The sequence below is a fragment of the Peromyscus eremicus genome, chromosome 1 (genome assembly GCF_949786415.1).
Source record: "Peromyscus eremicus chromosome 1, PerEre_H2_v1, whole genome shotgun sequence".
Classification (NCBI taxonomy): domain Eukaryota; kingdom Metazoa; phylum Chordata; class Mammalia; order Rodentia; family Cricetidae; genus Peromyscus; species Peromyscus eremicus.
In genome coordinates, this window is record NC_081416.1 from 139788227 (window position 1) to 139808772 (window position 20546).

At 49.3% G+C, this 20546-nt stretch overlaps 11 non-coding genes across 11 annotated transcripts; all 11 read left to right on the forward strand.

Annotated features, from left to right (window-relative positions):
- Positions 1-416: 416 nt before the first annotated feature.
- LOC131902985 (small nucleolar RNA SNORD115) lies at positions 417-495 on the forward strand. The gene has a single exon (XR_009377250.1). It is a non-coding gene; the product is annotated as a small nucleolar RNA SNORD115 (small nucleolar RNA).
- Positions 496-2303: 1808 nt separating this feature from the next.
- LOC131902986 (small nucleolar RNA SNORD115) lies at positions 2304-2382 on the forward strand. The gene has a single exon (XR_009377251.1). It is a non-coding gene; the product is annotated as a small nucleolar RNA SNORD115 (small nucleolar RNA).
- Positions 2383-4188: 1806 nt separating this feature from the next.
- Positions 4189-4267, forward strand: LOC131903018 (small nucleolar RNA SNORD115). Its single transcript, XR_009377281.1, has one exon. It is a non-coding gene; the product is annotated as a small nucleolar RNA SNORD115 (small nucleolar RNA).
- A 1852-nt stretch (positions 4268-6119) lies between these two features.
- On the forward strand, positions 6120-6198 carry LOC131902987 (small nucleolar RNA SNORD115). Its single transcript, XR_009377252.1, has one exon. It is a non-coding gene; the product is annotated as a small nucleolar RNA SNORD115 (small nucleolar RNA).
- Positions 6199-8006: 1808 nt separating this feature from the next.
- Positions 8007-8085, forward strand: LOC131902988 (small nucleolar RNA SNORD115). The gene has a single exon (XR_009377253.1). It is a non-coding gene; the product is annotated as a small nucleolar RNA SNORD115 (small nucleolar RNA).
- A 1804-nt stretch (positions 8086-9889) lies between these two features.
- LOC131902989 (small nucleolar RNA SNORD115) lies at positions 9890-9968 on the forward strand. Its single transcript, XR_009377254.1, has one exon. It is a non-coding gene; the product is annotated as a small nucleolar RNA SNORD115 (small nucleolar RNA).
- Positions 9969-11786: 1818 nt separating this feature from the next.
- Positions 11787-11865, forward strand: LOC131902990 (small nucleolar RNA SNORD115). The gene has a single exon (XR_009377255.1). It is a non-coding gene; the product is annotated as a small nucleolar RNA SNORD115 (small nucleolar RNA).
- Positions 11866-13685: 1820 nt separating this feature from the next.
- LOC131902991 (small nucleolar RNA SNORD115) lies at positions 13686-13764 on the forward strand. Its single transcript, XR_009377256.1, has one exon. It is a non-coding gene; the product is annotated as a small nucleolar RNA SNORD115 (small nucleolar RNA).
- Positions 13765-15584: 1820 nt separating this feature from the next.
- On the forward strand, positions 15585-15663 carry LOC131902992 (small nucleolar RNA SNORD115). Its single transcript, XR_009377257.1, has one exon. It is a non-coding gene; the product is annotated as a small nucleolar RNA SNORD115 (small nucleolar RNA).
- Positions 15664-17479: 1816 nt separating this feature from the next.
- LOC131902993 (small nucleolar RNA SNORD115) lies at positions 17480-17558 on the forward strand. The gene has a single exon (XR_009377258.1). It is a non-coding gene; the product is annotated as a small nucleolar RNA SNORD115 (small nucleolar RNA).
- Positions 17559-19362: 1804 nt separating this feature from the next.
- On the forward strand, positions 19363-19441 carry LOC131902994 (small nucleolar RNA SNORD115). Its single transcript, XR_009377259.1, has one exon. It is a non-coding gene; the product is annotated as a small nucleolar RNA SNORD115 (small nucleolar RNA).
- Positions 19442-20546: the final 1105 nt, after the last annotated feature.

The window sequence follows — 20546 nt, forward strand, 5'->3', positions numbered from 1 at the left end:
CAGAGCACGAGGGGAAAGGTGCCTTTACTGAAAAACTCACATTAAAATTTGGACATGCAAGTATGGAACCTATGCCTTACTGTGTGGCAGGACTCACCATTTGATTTTCCAAGGACCCGAGATTTCCTAAACCTTGTCATGCTTTCAGACCATGGTCCCATCCCGCAGACCGAGCAGTGTCATCAGTGGCCCATCTCAAGAGTGCCCTGACATCCTCCCCTTTCTTCCTCCCGAAAAGGTTCCCTTAGGAAGAAGAGAACTCATTCTGCTGCTTCCCTTGAAGCAGAGTTCACCAGGCCCAGCTGTCCTTTGGTCCTAACCTTCTCACTGCCAAGACCCTCTTCAGCAATGGCAGCCCTGGTAAGCAATGTTGTTTGTGTCCTAAACGCATGTGTCGCTGTGCTCTCCGGAAACCTGGGTCTATGATGACAAACCTATGTCACGAAGAGAGATGATGACATAAAAATCATGCTCAATAGGATTACGCTGAGGCCCAAGCTGCAGGGCAGGAGAGAAACAGGTGCCTCGTCTCCTTGTGGCTTCCTTGAGGCCCAATTCTCAGGCCCTGCTTCCCAAAGCCCTGTTTCCCCTCCTGGGGAATCCAAGCTATCCAGGTGCACATACCTAGGAGAGCCCTGAGGGCTCCATTCCAAAGCACCTGGTGTGACTCTCTAGCCTCATGCAAGGCTTTAGCGCCCAACACGCTGCTCATGTCCCTGTCTCCTGTGCTGTCTTTCAGTGACCTGGGATGCCGTTTCACAGCCCGAAGCATCCTGGCACATTTCAGGTAATTGGAAATATCAACCCAAGGGCTGGGAATCTCTAAACATCGTGTGCCCTCGCCTTCTAAAGCCTCTGACACCCCAAGAACCTTTCCACCTTAGAAGCAAGGCCTCCAGCCTCTGGCCTGATGGAGGCAATCTTCTAACCTTCTGACCTGTGGGTGCAGAATGGCAATTCCAAATGTATACACTGTCCTGGACAATTCCAAGGAATTTGGACAGGAGCCACTGATCAGGGACTGCAGCGCAATACCCATAGGTAGAGTCAGGAGGCCCAGACTTTTCTGGTTCATGGCACAGGGATAGAACAAGTTATCCTCCACTTGACTGTCCCGCCTAGTTGGATCCTAACACCTCCCATAAAGATTAGGTAGGATATGCGGGCGAAGACCTTCAAAATCACACTGTGACACAAGGCATGAGATCCACATCCATCATGAAGGGGCTTTGAGGATGGGCCATCTGGCACACACTAGAGCTCACGGTGAGCCGAGGCAACTTCTTGGGCATATCGGACTTAGGGACATCTCGAAGGACATCTACTGAAGGACAGGGCCCACAAAGCGTTCCCTACCCCTGTGCCTTACAGAGGCCACTCTATTGACCTCCCATCCATCAGGCCACTGGAGCCAAGGCAGGATTGTTTCTCGGGGCAGGCATTCTCTTCCTGGCCTCAAGGCCAAGAGCCCTGATTGTTTTCAGACCCTCTCTACCGTAGGCATTCTCAACGAATGTCAGCTCCATGTATATCCTACAAAGCTCTAAAAACACACTTCTGTGACCACTGTGATTTGGAATTTCCCCAGGGGTGTAAAGGAGGCTAGTGACACAGGCTGGGGACCAGCAAATGACGCCCCTGGTACAATGGATTTTTTTATGGAGTGATTGATCTGTGGGTATCAGCCATTAGATACATATATACATATATTATTTATTTATTTATTTATTTATTTATGCATTTGTATATATATATATGGTTCTCTACCGTGGCGAACTGATGAGAGTTCTCTGACTTGGTGGGGCCAAGGCAGGAATCACAAGGAAAAAAGATGTAATTAGCCCTGTATAGTGTCTTGACAATTGTCATCAGTCTAAGTCTAAAAGTCAGAGCACGAGGAGAAAGGTGCCTTTGCTGAAAAACCCACATTAAAATTTGGACATGCAAGAAAGGAACCTATGCCTTACTGTGTGGCAGGACTCACCATTTGATTTTCCAAGGGCCCGAGATTTCCTAAACCTTGTCATGCTTTCAGACCATGGTCCCATCCCGCAGACCGAGCAGTGTCATCAGTGGCCCATCAAAAGAGTGCCCTGACAACCTCCCCTTTCTTCCTCCCGAAAAGGTTCCCTTAGGAAGAAGAGAACTCATTCTGCTGCTTCCCTTGAAGCAGAGTTCACCAGGCCCAGCTGTCCTTTGGGCCTAACCTTCTCACTGCCAAGACCCTCTTCAGCAATGGCAGCCCTGGTAAGCAATGTTGTTTGTGTCCTAAACGCATGTGTCGCTGTGCTCTCCGGAAACCTGGGTCTATGATGACAAACCTATGTCACGAAGAGAGATGATGACATAAAAATCATGCTCAATAGGATTACGCTGAGGCCCAAGCTGCAGGGCAGGAGAGAAACAGGTGCCTCGTCTCCTTGTGGCTTCCTTGAGGCCCAATTCTCAGGCCCTGCTTCCCAAAGCCCTGTTTCCCCTCCTGGGGAATCCAAGCTATCCAGGTGCACATACCTAGGAGAGCCCTGAGGGCTCCATTCCAAAGCACCTGGTGTGACTCTCTAGCCTCATGCAAGGCTTTAGCACCCAACACGCTGCTCATGTCCCTGTCTCCTGTGCTGTCTTTCAGTGACCTGGGATGCCGTTTCACAGCCCGAAGCATCCTGGCACATTTCAGGTAATTGGAAATATCAACCCAAGGGCTGGGAATCTCTAAACATCGTGTGCCCTCGCCTTCTAAAGCCTCTGACACCCCAAGAACCTTTCCACCTTAGAAGCAAGGCCTCCAGGCTCTGGCCTGATGGTGGCAATCTTCTACCCTTCTGACCTGTGGGTGCAGAATGGCAATTCCAAATGTATACACTATCCTGGACAATTCCAAGGAAATTGGACAGGAGCCACTGATCAGGGACTGCAGCGCAATACCCATAGGTAGAGTCAGGAGGCCCAGACTTTTCTGGTTCATGGCACAGGGATAGAACAAGTTACCCACCACTTGACTGTCCCGCCTAGTTGGATCCTAACACCTCCCATACAGATTAGGTAGGATATGCGGGGGAAGACCTTCAAAATCACACTGTGACACAAGGCATGAGATCCACATCCATCATGAAGGGGCTTTGAGGAGGGGCCATCTGGCACACACTAGAGCTCACGGTGAGCCCAGGCAACTTCTTGGGCATATCGGACTTAGGGACATCTCGAAGGACATCTACTGAAGGACAGGGCCCACAAAGCGTTCCCTACCCCTGTGCCTTACAGAGGCCACTCTATTGACCTCCCATCCATCAGGCCACTGGAGCCAAGGCAGGATTGTTTCTCTGGGCAGGCGTTCTCTTCCTGGCTGCAAGGCCAAGAGCCCTGATTGTTTTCAGACCCTCTCTACCGTAGGCATTCTCAACGAATGTCAGCTCCATGTATATCCTACAAAGCTCTAAAAACACACTTCTGTGACCACTGTGATTTGGAATTTCCCCAGGGGTGTAAAGGAGGCTAGTGACACAGGCTGGGGACCAGCAAATGACGCCCCTGGTACAATGGATTTTTTTATGGAGTGATTGATCTGTGGGTATCAGCCATTAGATACATATATACATATATTATTTATTTATTTATTTATTTATGCATTTGTATATATATATATATGGTTCTCTACCGTGGCGAACTGATGAGAGTTCTCTGACTTGGTGGGGCCAAGGCAGGAATCACAAGGAAAAAAGATGTAATTAGCCCTGTATAGTGTCTTGACAATTGTCATCAGTCTAAGTCTAAAAGTCAGAGCACGAGGAGAAAGGTGCCTTTGCTGAAAAACCCACATTAAAATTTGGACATGCAAGAAAGGAACCTATGCCTTACTGTGTGGCAGGACTCACCATTTGATTTTCCAAGGGCCCGAGATTTCCTAAACCTTGTCATGCTTTCAGACCATGGTCCCATCCCGCAGACCGAGCAGTGTCATCAGTGGCCCATCAAAAGAGTGCCCTGACATCCTCCCCTTTCTTCCTCCCAAAAAGGTTCCCTTAGGAAGAAGAGAACTCATTCTGCTGCTTCCCTTGAAGCAGAGTTCACCAGGCCCAGCTTTCCTTTGGGCCTAACCTTCTCACGGCCAAGTCCCTCTTCAGCAATGGCAGCCCTGGTAAGCAATGTTGTTTGTGTCCTAAACGCATGTGTCGCTGTGCTCTCCGGAAACCTGGGTCTATGATGACAAACCTATGTCACAAAGAGAGATGATGACATAAAAATCATGCTCAATAGGATTACGCTGAGGCCCAAGCTGCAGGGCAGGAGAGAAACAGGTGCCTCGTCTCCTTGTGGCTTCCTTGAGGCCCAATTCTCAGGCCCTGCTTCCCAAAGCCCTATTTCCCCATCTGGGGAATCCAAGCTATCCAGGTGCACATACCTAGGAGAGCCCTGAGGGCTCCATTCCAAAGCACCTGGTGTGACTCTCTAGCCTCATGCAAGGCTTTAGCACCCAACACGCTGCTCATGTCCCTGTCTCCTGTGCTGTCTTTCAGTGACCTGGGATGCCGTTTCACAGCCCGAAGCATCCTGGCACATTTCAGGTAATTGGAAATATCAACCCAAGGGCTGGGAATCTCTAAACATCGTGTGCCCTCGCCTTCTAAAGCCTCTGACACCCCAAGAACCTTTCCACCTTAGAAGCAAGGCCTCCAGGCTCTGGCCTGATGGTGGCAATCTTCTACCCTTCTGACCTGTGGGTGCAGAATGGCAATTCCAAATGTATACACTATCCTGGACAATTCCAAGGAAATTGGACAGGAGCCACTGATCAGGGACTGCAGCGCAATACCCATAGGTAGAGTCAGGAGGCCCAGACTTTTCTGGTTCATGGCACAGGGATAGAACAAGTTACCCACCACTTGACTGTCCCGCCTAGTTGGATCCTAACACCTCCCATACAGATTAGGTAGGATATGCGGGGGAAGACCTTCAAAATCACACTGTGACACAAGGCATGAGATCCACATCCATCATGAAGGGGCTTTGAGGAGGGGCCATCTGGCACACACTAGAGCTCACGGTGAGCCCAGGCAACTTCTTGGGCATATCGGACTTAGGGACATCTCGAAGGACATCTACTGAAGGACAGGGCCCACAAAGCGTTCCCTACCCCTGTGCCTTACAGAGGCCACTCTATTGACCTCCCATCCATCAGGCCACTGGAGCCAAGGCAGGATTGTTTCTCTGGGCAGGCGTTCTCTTCCTGGCCGCAAGGCCAGGAGCCCTGATTGTTTTCAGACCCTCTCTACCATAGGCATTCTCAACGAATGTCAGCTCCATGTATATCCTACAAAGCTCTAAAAACACACTTCTGTGACCACTGTGATTTGGAATTTCCCCAGGGGTGTAAAGGAGGCTAGTGACACAGGCTGGGGACCAGCAAATGATGCCCCTGGTACAATGGATTTTTTTATGGAGTGATTGATCTGTGGGTATCAGCCATTAGATACATATATACATATTTTATTTATTTATTTATTTATTCATTTATTTATTTATGCATTTGTATATATATATATATATATATATATATATATATATATATATATATATATGGTTCTCTACCATGGAGAACTGATGAGAGTTCTCTGACTTGGTGGGGCCAAGGCAGGAATCACAAGGAAAAAAGATGTAATTAGCCCTGTATAGTGTCTTGACAATTGTCATCAGTCTAAGTCTAAAAGTCAGAGCACGAGGGGAAAGGTGCCTTTACTGAAAAACTCACATTAAAATTTGGACATGCAAGTATGGAACCTATGCCTTACTGTGTGGCAGGACTCACCATTTGATTTTCCAAGGACCCGAGATTTCCTAAACCTTGTCATGCTTTCAGACCATGGTCCCATCCCGCAGACCGAGCAGTGTCATCAGTGGCCCATCTCAAGAGTGCCCTGACATCCTCCCCTTTCTTCCTCCCGAAAAGGTTCCCTTAGGAAGAAGAGAACTCATTCTGCTGCTTCCCTTGAAGCAGAGTTCACCAGGCCCAGCTGTCCTTTGGTCCTAACCTTCTCACTGCCAAGACCCTCTTCAGCAATGGCAGCCCTGGTAAGCAATGTTGTTTGTGTCCTAAACGCATGTGTCGCTGTGCTCTCCGGAAACCTGGGTCTATGATGACAAACCTATGTCACGAAGAGAGATGATGACATAAAAATCATGCTCAATAGGATTACGCTGAGGCCCAAGCTGCAGGGCAGGAGAGAAACAGGTGCCTCGTCTCCTTGTGGCTTCCTTGAGGCCCAATTCTCAGGCCCTGCTTCCCAAAGCCCTGTTTCCCCTCCTGGGGAATCCAAGCTATCCAGGTGCACATACCTAGGAGAGCCCTGAGGGCTCCATTCCAAAGCACCTGGTGTGACTCTCTAGCCTCATGCAAGGCTTTAGCGCCCAACACGCTGCTCATGTCCCTGTCTCCTGTGCTGTCTTTCAGTGACCTGGGATGCCGTTTCACAGCCCGAAGCATCCTGGCACATTTCAGGTAATTGGAAATATCAACCCAAGGGCTGGGAATCTCTAAACATCGTGTGCCCTCGCCTTCTAAAGCCTCTGACACCCCAAGAACCTTTCCACCTTAGAAGCAAGGCCTCCAGCCTCTGGCCTGATGGAGGCAATCTTCTAACCTTCTGACCTGTGGGTGCAGAATGGCAATTCCAAATGTATACACTGTCCTGGACAATTCCAAGGAATTTGGACAGGAGCCACTGATCAGGGACTGCAGCGCAATACCCATAGGTAGAGTCAGGAGGCCCAGACTTTTCTGGTTCATGGCACAGGGATAGAACAAGTTATCCTCCACTTGACTGTCCCGCCTAGTTGGATCCTAACACCTCCCATAAAGATTAGGTAGGATATGCGGGCGAAGACCTTCAAAATCACACTGTGACACAAGGCATGAGATCCACATCCATCATGAAGGGGCTTTGAGGATGGGCCATCTGGCACACACTAGAGCTCACGGTGAGCCGAGGCAACTTCTTGGGCATATCGGACTTAGGGACATCTCGAAGGACATCTACTGAAGGACAGGGCCCACAAAGCGTTCCCTACCCCTGTGCCTTACAGAGGCCACTCTATTGACCTCCCATCCATCAGGCCACTGGAGCCAAGGCAGGATTGTTTCTCGGGGCAGGCATTCTCTTCCTGGCCTCAAGGCCAAGAGCCCTGATTGTTTTCAGACCCTCTCTACCGTAGGCATTCTCAACGAATGTCAGCTCCATGTATATCCTACAAAGCTCTAAAAACACACTTCTGTGACCACTGTGATTTGGAATTTCCCCAGGGGTGTAAAGGAGGCTAGTGACACAGGCTGGGGACCAGCAAATGACGCCCCTGGTACAATGGATTTTTTTATGGAGTGATTGATCTGTGGGTATCAGCCATTAGATACATATATACATATATTATTTATTTATTTATTTATTTATTTATGCATTTGTATATATATATATGGTTCTCTACCGTGGCGAACTGATGAGAGTTCTCTGACTTGGTGGGGCCAAGGCAGGAATCACAAGGAAAAAAGATGTAATTAGCCCTGTATAGTGTCTTGACAATTGTCATCAGTCTAAGTCTAAAAGTCAGAGCACGAGGAGAAAGGTGCCTTTGCTGAAAAACCCACATTAAAATTTGGACATGCAAGAAAGGAACCTATGCCTTACTGTGTGGCAGGACTCACCATTTGATTTTCCAAGGGCCCGAGATTTCCTAAACCTTGTCATGCTTTCAGACCATGGTCCCATCCCGCAGACCGAGCAGTGTCATCAGTGGCCCATCAAAAGAGTGCCCTGACAACCTCCCCTTTCTTCCTCCCGAAAAGGTTCCCTTAGGAAGAAGAGAACTCATTCTGCTGCTTCCCTTGAAGCAGAGTTCACCAGGCCCAGCTGTCCTTTGGGCCTAACCTTCTCACTGCCAAGACCCTCTTCAGCAATGGCAGCCCTGGTAAGCAATGTTGTTTGTGTCCTAAACGCATGTGTCGCTGTGCTCTCCGGAAACCTGGGTCTATGATGACAAACCTATGTCACGAAGAGAGATGATGACATAAAAATCATGCTCAATAGGATTACGCTGAGGCCCAAGCTGCAGGGCAGGAGAGAAACAGGTGCCTCGTCTCCTTGTGGCTTCCTTGAGGCCCAATTCTCAGGCCCTGCTTCCCAAAGCCCTGTTTCCCCTCCTGGGGAATCCAAGCTATCCAGGTGCACATACCTAGGAGAGCCCTGAGGGCTCCATTCCAAAGCACCTGGTGTGACTCTCTAGCCTCATGCAAGGCTTTAGCACCCAACACGCTGCTCATGTCCCTGTCTCCTGTGCTGTCTTTCAGTGACCTGGGATGCCGTTTCACAGCCCGAAGCATCCTGGCACATTTCAGGTAATTGGAAATATCAACCCAAGGGCTGGGAATCTCTAAACATCGTGTGCCCTCGCCTTCTAAAGCCTCTGACACCCCAAGAACCTTTCCACCTTAGAAGCAAGGCCTCCAGGCTCTGGCCTGATGGTGGCAATCTTCTACCCTTCTGACCTGTGGGTGCAGAATGGCAATTCCAAATGTATACACTATCCTGGACAATTCCAAGGAAATTGGACAGGAGCCACTGATCAGGGACTGCAGCGCAATACCCATAGGTAGAGTCAGGAGGCCCAGACTTTTCTGGTTCATGGCACAGGGATAGAACAAGTTACCCACCACTTGACTGTCCCGCCTAGTTGGATCCTAACACCTCCCATACAGATTAGGTAGGATATGCGGGGGAAGACCTTCAAAATCACACTGTGACACAAGGCATGAGATCCACATCCATCATGAAGGGGCTTTGAGGAGGGGCCATCTGGCACACACTAGAGCTCACGGTGAGCCCAGGCAACTTCTTGGGCATATCGGACTTAGGGACATCTCGAAGGACATCTACTGAAGGACAGGGCCCACAAAGCGTTCCCTACCCCTGTGCCTTACAGAGGCCACTCTATTGACCTCCCATCCATCAGGCCACTGGAGCCAAGGCAGGATTGTTTCTCTGGGCAGGCGTTCTCTTCCTGGCCGCAAGGCCAAGAGCCCTGATTGTTTTCAGACCCTCTCTACCGTAGGCATTCTCAACGAATGTCAGCTCCATGTATATCCTACAAAGCTCTAAAAACACACTTCTGTGACCACTGTGATTTGGAATTTCCCCAGGGGTGTAAAGGAGGCTAGTGACACAGGCTGGGGACCAGCAAATGATGCCCCTGGTACAATGGATTTTTTTATGGAGTGATTGATCTGTGGGTATCAGCCATTAGATACATATATACATATATTATTTATTTATTTATTTATTTATGCATTTGTATATATATATATGGTTCTCTACCGTGGCGAACTGATGAGAGTTCTCTGACTTGGTGGGGCCAAGGCAGGAATCACAAGGAAAAAAGATGTAATTAGCCCTGTATAGTGTCTTGACAATTGTCATCAGTCTAAGTCTAAAAGTCAGAGCACGAGGAGAAAGGTGCCTTTGCTGAAAAACCCACATTAAAATTTGGACATGCAAGAAAGGAACCTATGCCTTACTGTGTGGCAGGACTCACCATTTGATTTTCCAAGGGCCCGAGATTTCCTAAACCTTGTCATGCTTTCAGACCATGGTCCCATCCCGCAGACCGAGCAGTGTCATCAGTGGCCCATCAAAAGAGTGCCCTGACATCCTCCCCTTTCTTCCTCCCAAAAAGGTTCCCTTAGGAAGAAGAGAACTCATTCTGCTGCTTCCCTTGAAGCAGAGTTCACCAGGCCCAGCTTTCCTTTGGGCCTAACCTTCTCACGGCCAAGTCCCTCTTCAGCAATGGCAGCCCTGGTAAGCAATGTTGTTTGTGTCCTAAACGCATGTGTCGCTGTGCTCTCCGGAAACCTGGGTCTATGATGACAAACCTATGTCACGAAGAGAGATGATGACATAAAAATCATGCTCAATAGGATTACGCTGAGGCCCAAGCTGCAGGGCAGGAGAGAAACAGGTGCCTCGTCTCCTTGTGGCTTCCTTGAGGCCCAATTCTCAGGCCCTGCTTCCCAAAGCCCTGTTTCCCCTCCTGGGGAATCCAAGCTATCCAGGTGCACATACCTAGGAGAGCCCTGAGGGCTCCATTCCAAAGCACCTGGTGTGACTCTCTAGCCTCATGCAAGGCTTTAGCACCCAACACGCTGCTCATGTCCCTGTCTCCTGTGCTGTCTTTCAGTGACCTGGGATGCCGTTTCACAGCCCGAAGCATCCTGGCACATTTCAGGTAATTGGAAATATCAACCCAAGGGCTGGGAATCTCTAAACATCGTGTGCCCTCGCCTTCTAAAGCCTCTGACACCCCAAGAACCTTTCCACCTTAGAAGCAAGGCCTCCAGGCTCTGGCCTGATGGTGGCAATCTTCTACCCTTCTGACCTGTGGGTGCAGAATGGCAATTCCAAATGTATACACTATCCTGGACAATTCCAAGGAAATTGGACAGGAGCCACTGATCAGGGACTGCAGCGCAATACCCATAGGTAGAGTCAGGAGGCCCAGACTTCTCTGGTTCATGGCACAGGGATAGAACAAGTTACCCACCACTTGACTGTCCCGCCTAGTTGGATCCTAACACCTCCCATACAGATTAGGTAGGATATGCGGGGGAAGACCTTCAAAATCACACTGTGACACAAGGCATGAGATCCACATCCATCATGAAGGGGCTTTGAGGAGGGGCCATCTGGCACACACTAGAGCTCACGGTGAGCCCAGGCAACTTCTTGGGCATATCGGACTTAGGGACATCTCGAAGGACATCTACTGAAGGACAGGGCCCACAAAGCGTTCCCTACCCCTGTGCCTTACAGAGGCCACTCTATTGACCTCCCATCCATCAGGCCACTGGAGCCAAGGCAGGATTGTTTCTCTGGGCAGGCGTTCTCTTCCTGGCCGCAAGGCCAGGAGCCCTGATTGTTTTCAGACCCTCTCTACCGTAGGCATTCTCAACGAATGTCAGCTCCATGTATATCCTACAAAGCTCTAAAAACACACTTCTGTGACCACTGTGATTTGGAATTTCCCCAGGGGTGTAAAGGAGGCTAGTGACACAGGCTGGGGACCAGCAAATGATGCCCCTGGTACAATGGATTTTTTTATGGAGTGATTGATCTGTGGGTATCAGCCATTAGATACATATATACATATTTTATTTATTTATTTATTCATTTATTTATTTATGCATTTGTGTATATATATATATATATGGTTCTCTACCATGGAGAACTGATGAGAGTTCTCTGACTTGGTGGGGCCAAGGCAGGAATCACAAGGAAAAAAGATGTAATTAGCCCTGTATAGTGTCTTGACAATTGTCATCAGTCTAAGTCTAAAAGTCAGAGCACGAGGGGAAAGGTGCCTTTACTGAAAAACTCACATTAAAATTTGGACATGCAAGTATGGAACCTATGCCTTACTGTGTGGCAGGACTCACCATTTGATTTTCCAAGGACCCGAGATTTCCTAAACCTTGTCATGCTTTCAGACCATGGTCCCATCCCGCAGACCGAGCAGTGTCATCAGTGGCCCATCTCAAGAGTGCCCTGACATCCTCCCCTTTCTTCCTCCCGAAAAGGTTCCCTTAGGAAGAAGAGAACTCATTCTGCTGCTTCCCTTGAAGCAGAGTTCACCAGGCCCAGCTGTCCTTTGGTCCTAACCTTCTCACTGCCAAGACCCTCTTCAGCAATGGCAGCCCTGGTAAGCAATGTTGTTTGTGTCCTAAACGCATGTGTCGCTGTGCTCTCCGGAAACCTGGGTCTATGATGACAAACCTATGTCACGAAGAGAGATGATGACATAAAAATCATGCTCAATAGGATTACGCTGAGGCCCAAGCTGCAGGGCAGGAGAGAAACAGGTGCCTCATCTCCTTGTGGCTTCCTTGAGGCCCAATTCTCAGGCCCTGCTTCCCAAAGCCCTGTTTCCCCTCCTGGGGAATCCAAGCTATCCAGGTGCACATACCTAGGAGAGCCCTGAGGGCTCCATTCCAAAGCACCTGGTGTGACTCTCTAGCCTCATGCAAGGCTTTAGCGCCCAACACGCTGCTCATGTCCCTGTCTCCTGTGCTGTCTTTCAGTGACCTGGGATGCCGTTTCACAGCCCGAAGCATCCTGGCACATTTCAGGTAATTGGAAATATCAACCCAAGGGCTGGGAATCTCTAAACATCGTGTGCCCTCGCCTTCTAAAGCCTCTGACACCCCAAGAACCTTTCCACCTTAGAAGCAAGGCCTCCAGCCTCTGGCCTGATGGAGGCAATCTTCTACCCTTCTGACCTGTGGGTGCAGAATGGCAATTCCAAATGTATACACTGTCCTGGACAATTCCAAGGAATTTGGACAGGAGCCACTGATCAGGGACTGCAGCGCAATACAAATAGGTAGAGTCAGGAGGCCCAGACTTTTCTGGTTCATGGCACAGGGATAGAACAAGTTACCCTCCACTTGACTGTCCCGCCTAGTTGGATCCTAACACCTCCCATAAAGATTAGGTAGGATATGCGGGGGAAGACCTTCAAAATCACACTGTGACACAAGGCATGAGATCCACATCCATCATGAAGGGGCTTTGAGGATGGGCCATCTGGCACACACTAGAGCTCACAGTGAGCCGAGGCAACTTCTTGGGCATATCGGACTTAGGGACATCTCGAAGGACATCTACTGAAGGACAGGGCCCACAAAGCGTTCCCTACCCCTGTGCCTTACAGAGGCCACTCTATTGACCTCCCATCCATCAGGCCACTGGAGCCAAGGCAGGATTGTTTCTCGGGGCAGGCATTCTCTTCCTGGCCTCAAGGCCAAGAGCCCTGATTGTTTTCAGACCCTCTCTACCGTAGGCATTCTCAACGAATGTCAGCTCCATGTATATCCTACAAAGCTCTAAAAACACACTTCTGTGACCACTGTGATTTGGAATTTCCCCAGGGGTGTAAAGGAGGCTAGTGACACAGGCTGGGGACCAGCAAATGACGCCCCTGGTACAATGGATTTTTTTATGGAGTGATTGATCTGTGGGTATCAGCCATTAGATACATATATACATATTTTATTTATTTATTTATTTATTCATTTATTTATTTATTTATGCATTTGTATATATATATATGGTTCTCTACCATGGAGAACTGATGAGAGTTCTCTGACTTGGTGGGGCCAAGGCAGGAATCACAAGGAAAAAAGATGTAATTAGCCCTGTATAGTGTCTTGACAATTGTCATCAGTCTAAGTCTAAAAGTCAGAGCACGAGGGGAAAGGTGCCTTTACTGAAAAACTCACATTAAAATTTGGACATGCAAGTATGGAACCTATGCCTTACTGTGTGGCAGGACTCACCATTTGATTTTCCAAGGGCCCGAGATTTCCTAAACCTTGTCATGCTTTCAGACCATGGTCCCATCCCGCAGACCGAGCAGTGTCATCAGTGGCCCATCTCAAGAGTGCCCTGACATCCTCCCCTTTCTTCCTCCCGAAAAGGTTCCCTTAGGAAGAAGAGAACTCATTCTGCTGCTTCCCTTGAAGCAGAGTTCACCAGGCCCAGCTGTCCTTTGGTCCTAACCTTCTCACTGCCAAGACCCTCTTCAGCAATGGCAGCCCTGGTAAGCAATGTTGTTTGTGTCCTAAACGCATGTGTCGCTGTGCTCTCCGGAAACCTGGGTCTATGATGACAAACCTATGTCACGAAGAGAGATGATGACATAAAAATCATGCTCAATAGGATTACGCTGAGGCCCAAGCTGCAGGGCAGGAGAGAAACAGGTGCCTCGTCTCCTTGTGGCTTCCTTGAGGCCCAATTCTCAGGCCCTGCTTCCCAAAGCCCTGTTTCCCCTCCTGGGGAATCCAAGCTATCCAGGTGCACATACCTAGGAGAGCCCTGAGGGCTCCATTCCAAAGCACCTGGTGTGACTCTCTAGCCTCATGCAAGGCTTTAGCGCCCAACACGCTGCTCATGTCCCTGTCTCCTGTGCTGTCTTTCAGTGACCTGGGATGCCGTTTCACAGCCCGAAGCATCCTGGCACATTTCAGGTAATTGGAAATATCAACCCAAGGGCTGGGAATCTCTAAACATCGTGTGCCCTCGCCTTCTAAAGCCTCTGACACCCCAAGAACCTTTCCACCTTAGAAGCAAGACCTCCAGGCTCTGGCCTGATGGTGGCAATCTTCTACCCTTCTGACCTATGGGTGCAGAATGGCAATTCCAAATGTATACACTGTCCTGGACAATTCCAAGGAAATTGGACAGGAGCCACTGATCAGGGACTGCAGCACAATACCCATAGGTAGAGTCAGGAGGCCCAGACTTTTCTGGTTCATGGCACAGGGATAGAACAAGTTACCCACCACTTGACTGTCCCGCCTAGTTGGATCCTAACACCTCCCATACAGATTAGGTCGGATATGCGGGGGAAGACCTTCAAAATCACACTGTGACACAAGGCATGAGATCCACATCCATCATGAAGGGGCTTTGAGGAGGGGCCATCTGGCACACACTAGAGCTCACGGTGAGCCCAGGCAACTTCTTGGGCATATCGGACTTAGGGACATCTCGAAGGACATCTACTGAAGGACAGGGCCCACAAAGCGTTCCCTACCCCTGTGCCTTACAGAGGCCACTCTATTGACCTCCCATCCATCAGGCCACTGGAGCCAAGGCAGGATTGTTTCTCGGGGCAGGCATTCTCTTCCTGGCCTCAAGGCCAAGAGCCCTGATTGTTTTCAGACCCTCTCTACCGTAGGCATTCTCAACGAATGTCAGCTCCATGTATATCCTACAAAGCTCTAAAAACACACTTCTGTGACCACTGTGATTTGGAATTTCCCCAGGGGTGTAAAGGAGGCTAGTGACACAGGCTGGGGACCAGCAAATGACGCCCCTGGTACAATGGATTTTTTTATGGAGTGATTGATCTGTGGGTATCAGCCATTAGATACATATATACATATTTTATTTATTTATTTATTTATTCATTTATTTATTTATTTATGCATTTGTATATATATATATGGTTCTCTACCATGGAGAACTGATGAGAGTTCTCTGACTTGGTGGGGCCAAGGCAGGAATCACAAGGAAAAAAGATGTAATTAGCCCTGTATAGTGTCTTGACAATTGTCATCAGTCTAAGTCTAAAAGTCAGAGCACGAGGGGAAAGGTGCCTTTACTGAAAAACTCACATTAAAATTTGGACATGCAAGTATGGAACCTATGCCTTACTGTGTGGCAGGACTCACCATTTGATTTTCCAAGGGCCCGAGATTTCCTAAACCTTGTCATGCTTTCAGACCATGGTCCCATCCCGCAGACCGAGCAGTGTCATCAGTGGCCCATCTCAAGAGTGCCCTGACAACCTCCCCTTTCTTCCTCCCGAAAAGGTTCCCTTAGGAAGAAGAGAACTCATTCTGCTGCTTCCCTTGAAGCAGAGTTCACCAGGCCCAGCTGTCCTTTGGTCCTAACCTTCTCACTGCCAAGACCCTCTTCAGCAATGGCAGCCCTGGTAAGCAATGTTGTTTGTGTCCTAAACGCATGTGTCGCTGTGCTCTCCGGAAACCTGGGTCTATGATGACAAACCTATGTCACGAAGAGAGATGATGACATAAAAATCATGCTCAATAGGATTACGCTGAGGCCCAAGCTGCAGGGCAGGAGAGAAACAGGTGCCTCGTCTCCTTGTGGCTTCCTTGAGGCCCAATTCTCAGGCCCTGCTTCCCAAAGCCCTGTTTCCCCTCCTGGGGAATCCAAGCTATCCAGGTGCACATACCTAGGAGAGCCCTGAGGGCTCCATTCCAAAGCACCTGGTGTGACTCTCTAGCCTCATGCAAGGCTTTAGCGCCCAACACGCTGCTCATGTCCCTGTCTCCTGTGCTGTCTTTCAGTGACCTGGGATGCCGTTTCACAGCCCGAAGCATCCTGGCACATTTCAGGTAATTGGAAATATCAACCCAAGGGCTGGGAATCTCTAAACATCGTGTGCCCTCGCCTTCTAAAGCCTCTGACACCCCAAGAACCTTTCCACCTTAGAAGCAAGGCCTCCAGGCTCTGGCCTAATGGTGGCAATCTTCTACCCTTCTGACCTATGGGTGCAGAATGGCAATTCCAAATGTATACACTGTCCTGGACAATTCCAAGGAAATTGGACAGGAGCCACTGATCAGGGACTGCAGCACAATACCCATAGGTAGAGTCAGGAGGCCCAGACTTTTCTGGTTCATGGCACAGGGATAGAACAAGTTACCCACCACTTGACTGTCCCGCCTAGTTGGATCCTAACACCTCCCATACAGATTAGGTCGGATATGCGGGGGAAGACCTTCAAAATCACACTGTGACACAAGGCATGAGATCCACATCCATCATGAAGGGGCTTTGAGGAGGGGCCATCTGGCACACACTAGAGCTCACGGTGAGCCGAGGCAACTTCTTGGGCATATCGGACTTAGGGACATCTCGAAGGACATCTACTGAAGGACAGGGCCCACAAAGCGTTCCCTACCCCTGTGCCTTACAGAGGCCACTCTATTGACCTCCCATCCATCAGGCCACTGGAGCCAAGGCAGGATTGTTTCTCGGGGCAGGCATTCTCTTCCTGGCCTCAAGGCCAAGAGCCCTGATTGTTTTCAGACCCTCTCTACCGTAGGCATTCTCAACGAATGTCAGCTCCATGTATATCCTACAAAGCTCTAAAAACACACTTCTGTGACCACTGTGATTTGGAATTTCCCCAGGGGTGTAAAGGAGGCTAGTGACACAGGCTGGGGACCAGCAAATGACGCCCCTGGTACAATGGATTTTTTTATGGAGTGATTGATCTGTGGGTATCAGCCATTAGATACATATATACATATATTATTTATTTATTTATTTATTTATTTATTTATTTATGCATTTGTATATATATATATGGTTCTCTACCGTGGCGAACTGATGAGAGTTCTCTGACTTGGTGGGGCCAAGGCAGGAATCACAAGGAAAAAAGATGTAATTAGCCCTGTATAGTGTCTTGACAATTGTCATCAGTCTAAGTCTAAAAGTCAGAGCACGAGGAGAAAGGTGCCTTTGCTGAAAAACCCACATTAAAATTTGGACATGCAAGAAAGGAACCTATGCCTTACTGTGTGGCAGGACTCACCATTTGATTTTCCAAGGGCCCGAGATTTCCTAAACCTTGTCATGCTTTCAGACCATGGTCCCATCCCGCAGACCGAGCAGTGTCATCAGTGGCCCATCAAAAGAGTGCCCTGACATCCTCCCCTTTCTTCCTCCCAAAAAGGTTTCCTTAGGAAGAAGAGAACTCATTCTGCTGCTTCCCTTGAAGCAGAGTTCACCAGGCCCAGCTTTCCTTTGGGCCTAACCTTCTCACGGCCAAGTCCCTCTTCAGCAATGGCAGCCCTGGTAAGCAATGTTGTTTGTGTCCTAAACGCATGTGTCGCTGTGCTCTCCGGAAACCTGGGTCTATGATGACAAACCTATGTCACGAAGAGAGATGATGACATAAAAATCATGCTCAATAGGATTACGCTGAGGCCCAAGCTGCAGGGCAGGAGAGAAACAGGTGCCTCGTCTCCTTGTGGCTTCCTTGAGGCCCAATTCTCAGGCCCTGCTTCCCAAAGCCCTGTTTCCCCTCCTGGGGAATCCAAGCTATCCAGGTGCACATACCTAGGAGAGCCCTGAGGGCTCCATTCCAAAGCACCTGGTGTGACTCTCTAGCCTCATGCAAGGCTTTAGCACCCAACACGCTGCTCATGTCCCTGTCTCCTGTGCTGTCTTTCAGTGACCTGGGATGCCGTTTCACAGCCCGAAGCATCCTGGCACATTTCAGGTAATTGGAAATATCAACCCAAGGGCTGGGAATCTCTAAACATCGTGTGCCCTCGCCTTCTAAAGCCTCTGACACCCCAAGAACCTTTCCACCTTAGAAGCAAGGCCTCCAGGCTCTGGCCTGATGGTGGCAATCTTCTACCCTTCTGACCTGTGGGTGCAGAATGGCAATTCCAAATGTATACACTGTCCTGGACAATTCCAAGGAAATTGGACAGGAGCCACTGATCAGGGACTGCAGCGCAATACCCATAGGTAGAGTCAGGAGGCCCAGACTTTTCTGGTTCATGGCACAGGGATAGAACAAGTTACCCACCACTTGACTGTCCCGCCTAGTTGGATCCTAACACCTCCCATACAGATTAGGTCGGATATGCGGGGGAAGACCTTCAAAATCACACTGTGACACAAGGCATGAGATCCACATCCATCATGAAGGGGCTTTGAGGAGGGGCCATCTGGCACACACTAGAGCTCACGGTGAGCCGAGGCAACTTCTTGGGCATATCGGACTTAGGGACATCTCGAAGGACATCTACTGAAGGACAGGGCCCACAAAGCGTTCCCTACCCCTGTGCCTTACAGAGGCCACTCTATTGACCTCCCATCCATCAGGCCACTGGAGCCAAGGCAGGATTGTTTCTCGGGGCAGGCATTCTCTTTCTGGCCTCAAGGCCAAGAGCCCTGATTGTTTTCAGACCCTCTCTACCGTAGGCATTCTCAACGAATGTCAGCTCCATGTATATCCTACAAAGCTCTAAAAACACACTTCTGTGACCACTGTGATTTGGAATTTCCCCAGGGGTGTAAAGGAGGCTAGTGACACAGGCTGGGGACCAGCAAATGACGCCCCTGGTACAATGGATTTTTTTATGGAGTGATTGATCTGTGGGTATCAGCCATTAGATACATATATACATATATTATTTATTTATTTATTTATTTATGCATTTGTATATATATATATGGTTCTCTACCGTGGCGAACTGATGAGAGTTCTCTGACTTGGTGGGGCCAAGGCAGGAATCACAAGGAAAAAAGATGTAATTAGCCCTGTATAGTGTCTTGACAATTGTCATCAGTCTAAGTCTAAAAGTCAGAGCACGAGGAGAAAGGTACCTTTGCTGAAAAACCCACATTAAAATTTGGACATGCAAGTATGGAACCTATGCCTTACTGTGTGGCAGGACTCACCATTTGATTTTCGAAGGACCCGAGATTTCCTAAACCTTGTCATGCTTTCAGACCATGGTCCCATCCCGCAGACCGAGCAGTGTCATCAGTGGCCCATCTCAAGAGTGCCCTGACAACCTCCCCTTTCTTCCTCCCAAAAAGGTTCCCTTAGGAAGAAGAGAACTCATTCTGCTGCTTCCCTTGAAGCAGAGTTCACCAGGCCCAGCTGTCCTTTGGGCCTAACCTTCTCACTGCCAAGACCCTCTTCAGCAATGGCAGCCCTGGTAAGCAATGTTGTTTGTGTCCTAAACGCATGTGTCGCTGTGCTCTCCGGAAACCTGGGTCTATGATGACAAACCTATGTCACGAAGAGAGATGATGACATAAAAATCATGCTCAATAGGATTACGCTGAGGCCCAAGCTGCAGGGCAGGAGAGAAACAGGTGCCTCATCTCCTTGTGGCTTCCTTGAGGCCCAATTCTCAGGCCCTGCTTCCCAAAGCCCTGTTTCCCCTCCTGGGGAATCCAAGCTATCCAGGTGCACATACCTAGGAGAGCCCTGAGGGCTCCATTCCAAAGCACCTGGTGTGACTCTCTAGCCTCATGCAAGGCTTTAGCGCCCAACACGCTGCTCATGTCCCTGTCTCCTGTGCTGTCTTTCAGTGACCTGGGATGCCGTTTCACAGCCCGAAGCATCCTGGCACATTTCAGGTAATTGGAAATATCAACCCAAGGGCTGGGAATCTCTAAACATCGTGTGCCCTCGCCTTCTAAAGCCTCTGACACCCCAAGAACCTTTCCACCTTAGAAGCAAGGCCTCCAGGCTCTGGCCTGATGGTGGCAATCTTCTACCCTTCTGACCTATGGGTGCAGAATGGCAATTCCAAATGTATACACTGTCCTGGACAATTCCAAGGAAATTGGACAGGAGCCACTGATCAGGGACTGCAGCGCAATACCCATAGGTAGAGTCAGGAGGCCCAGACTTTTCTGGTTCATGGCACAGGGATAGAACAAGTTACCCACCACTTGACTGTCCCGCCTAGTTGGATCCTAACACCTCCCATACAGATTAGGTAGGATATGCGGGGGAAGACCTTCAAAATCACACTGTGACACAAGGCATGAGATCCACATCCATCATGAAGGGGCTTTGAGGAGGGGCCATCTGGCACACACTAGAGCTCACGGTGAGCCGAGGCAACTTCTTGGGCATATCGGACTTAGGGACATCTCGAAGGACATCTACTGAAGGACAGGGCCCACAAAGCGTTCCCTACCCCTGTGCCTTACAGAGGCCACTCTATTGACCTCCCATCCATCAGGCCACTGGAGCCAAGGCAGGATTGTTTCTCGGGGCAGGCATTCTCTTCCTGGCCTCAAGGCCAAGAGCCCTGATTGTTTTCAGACCCTCTCTACCGTAGGCATTCTCAACGAATGTCAGCTCCATGTATATCCTACAAAGCTCTAAAAACACACTTCTGTGACCACTGTGATTTGGAATTTCCCCAGGGGTGTAAAGGA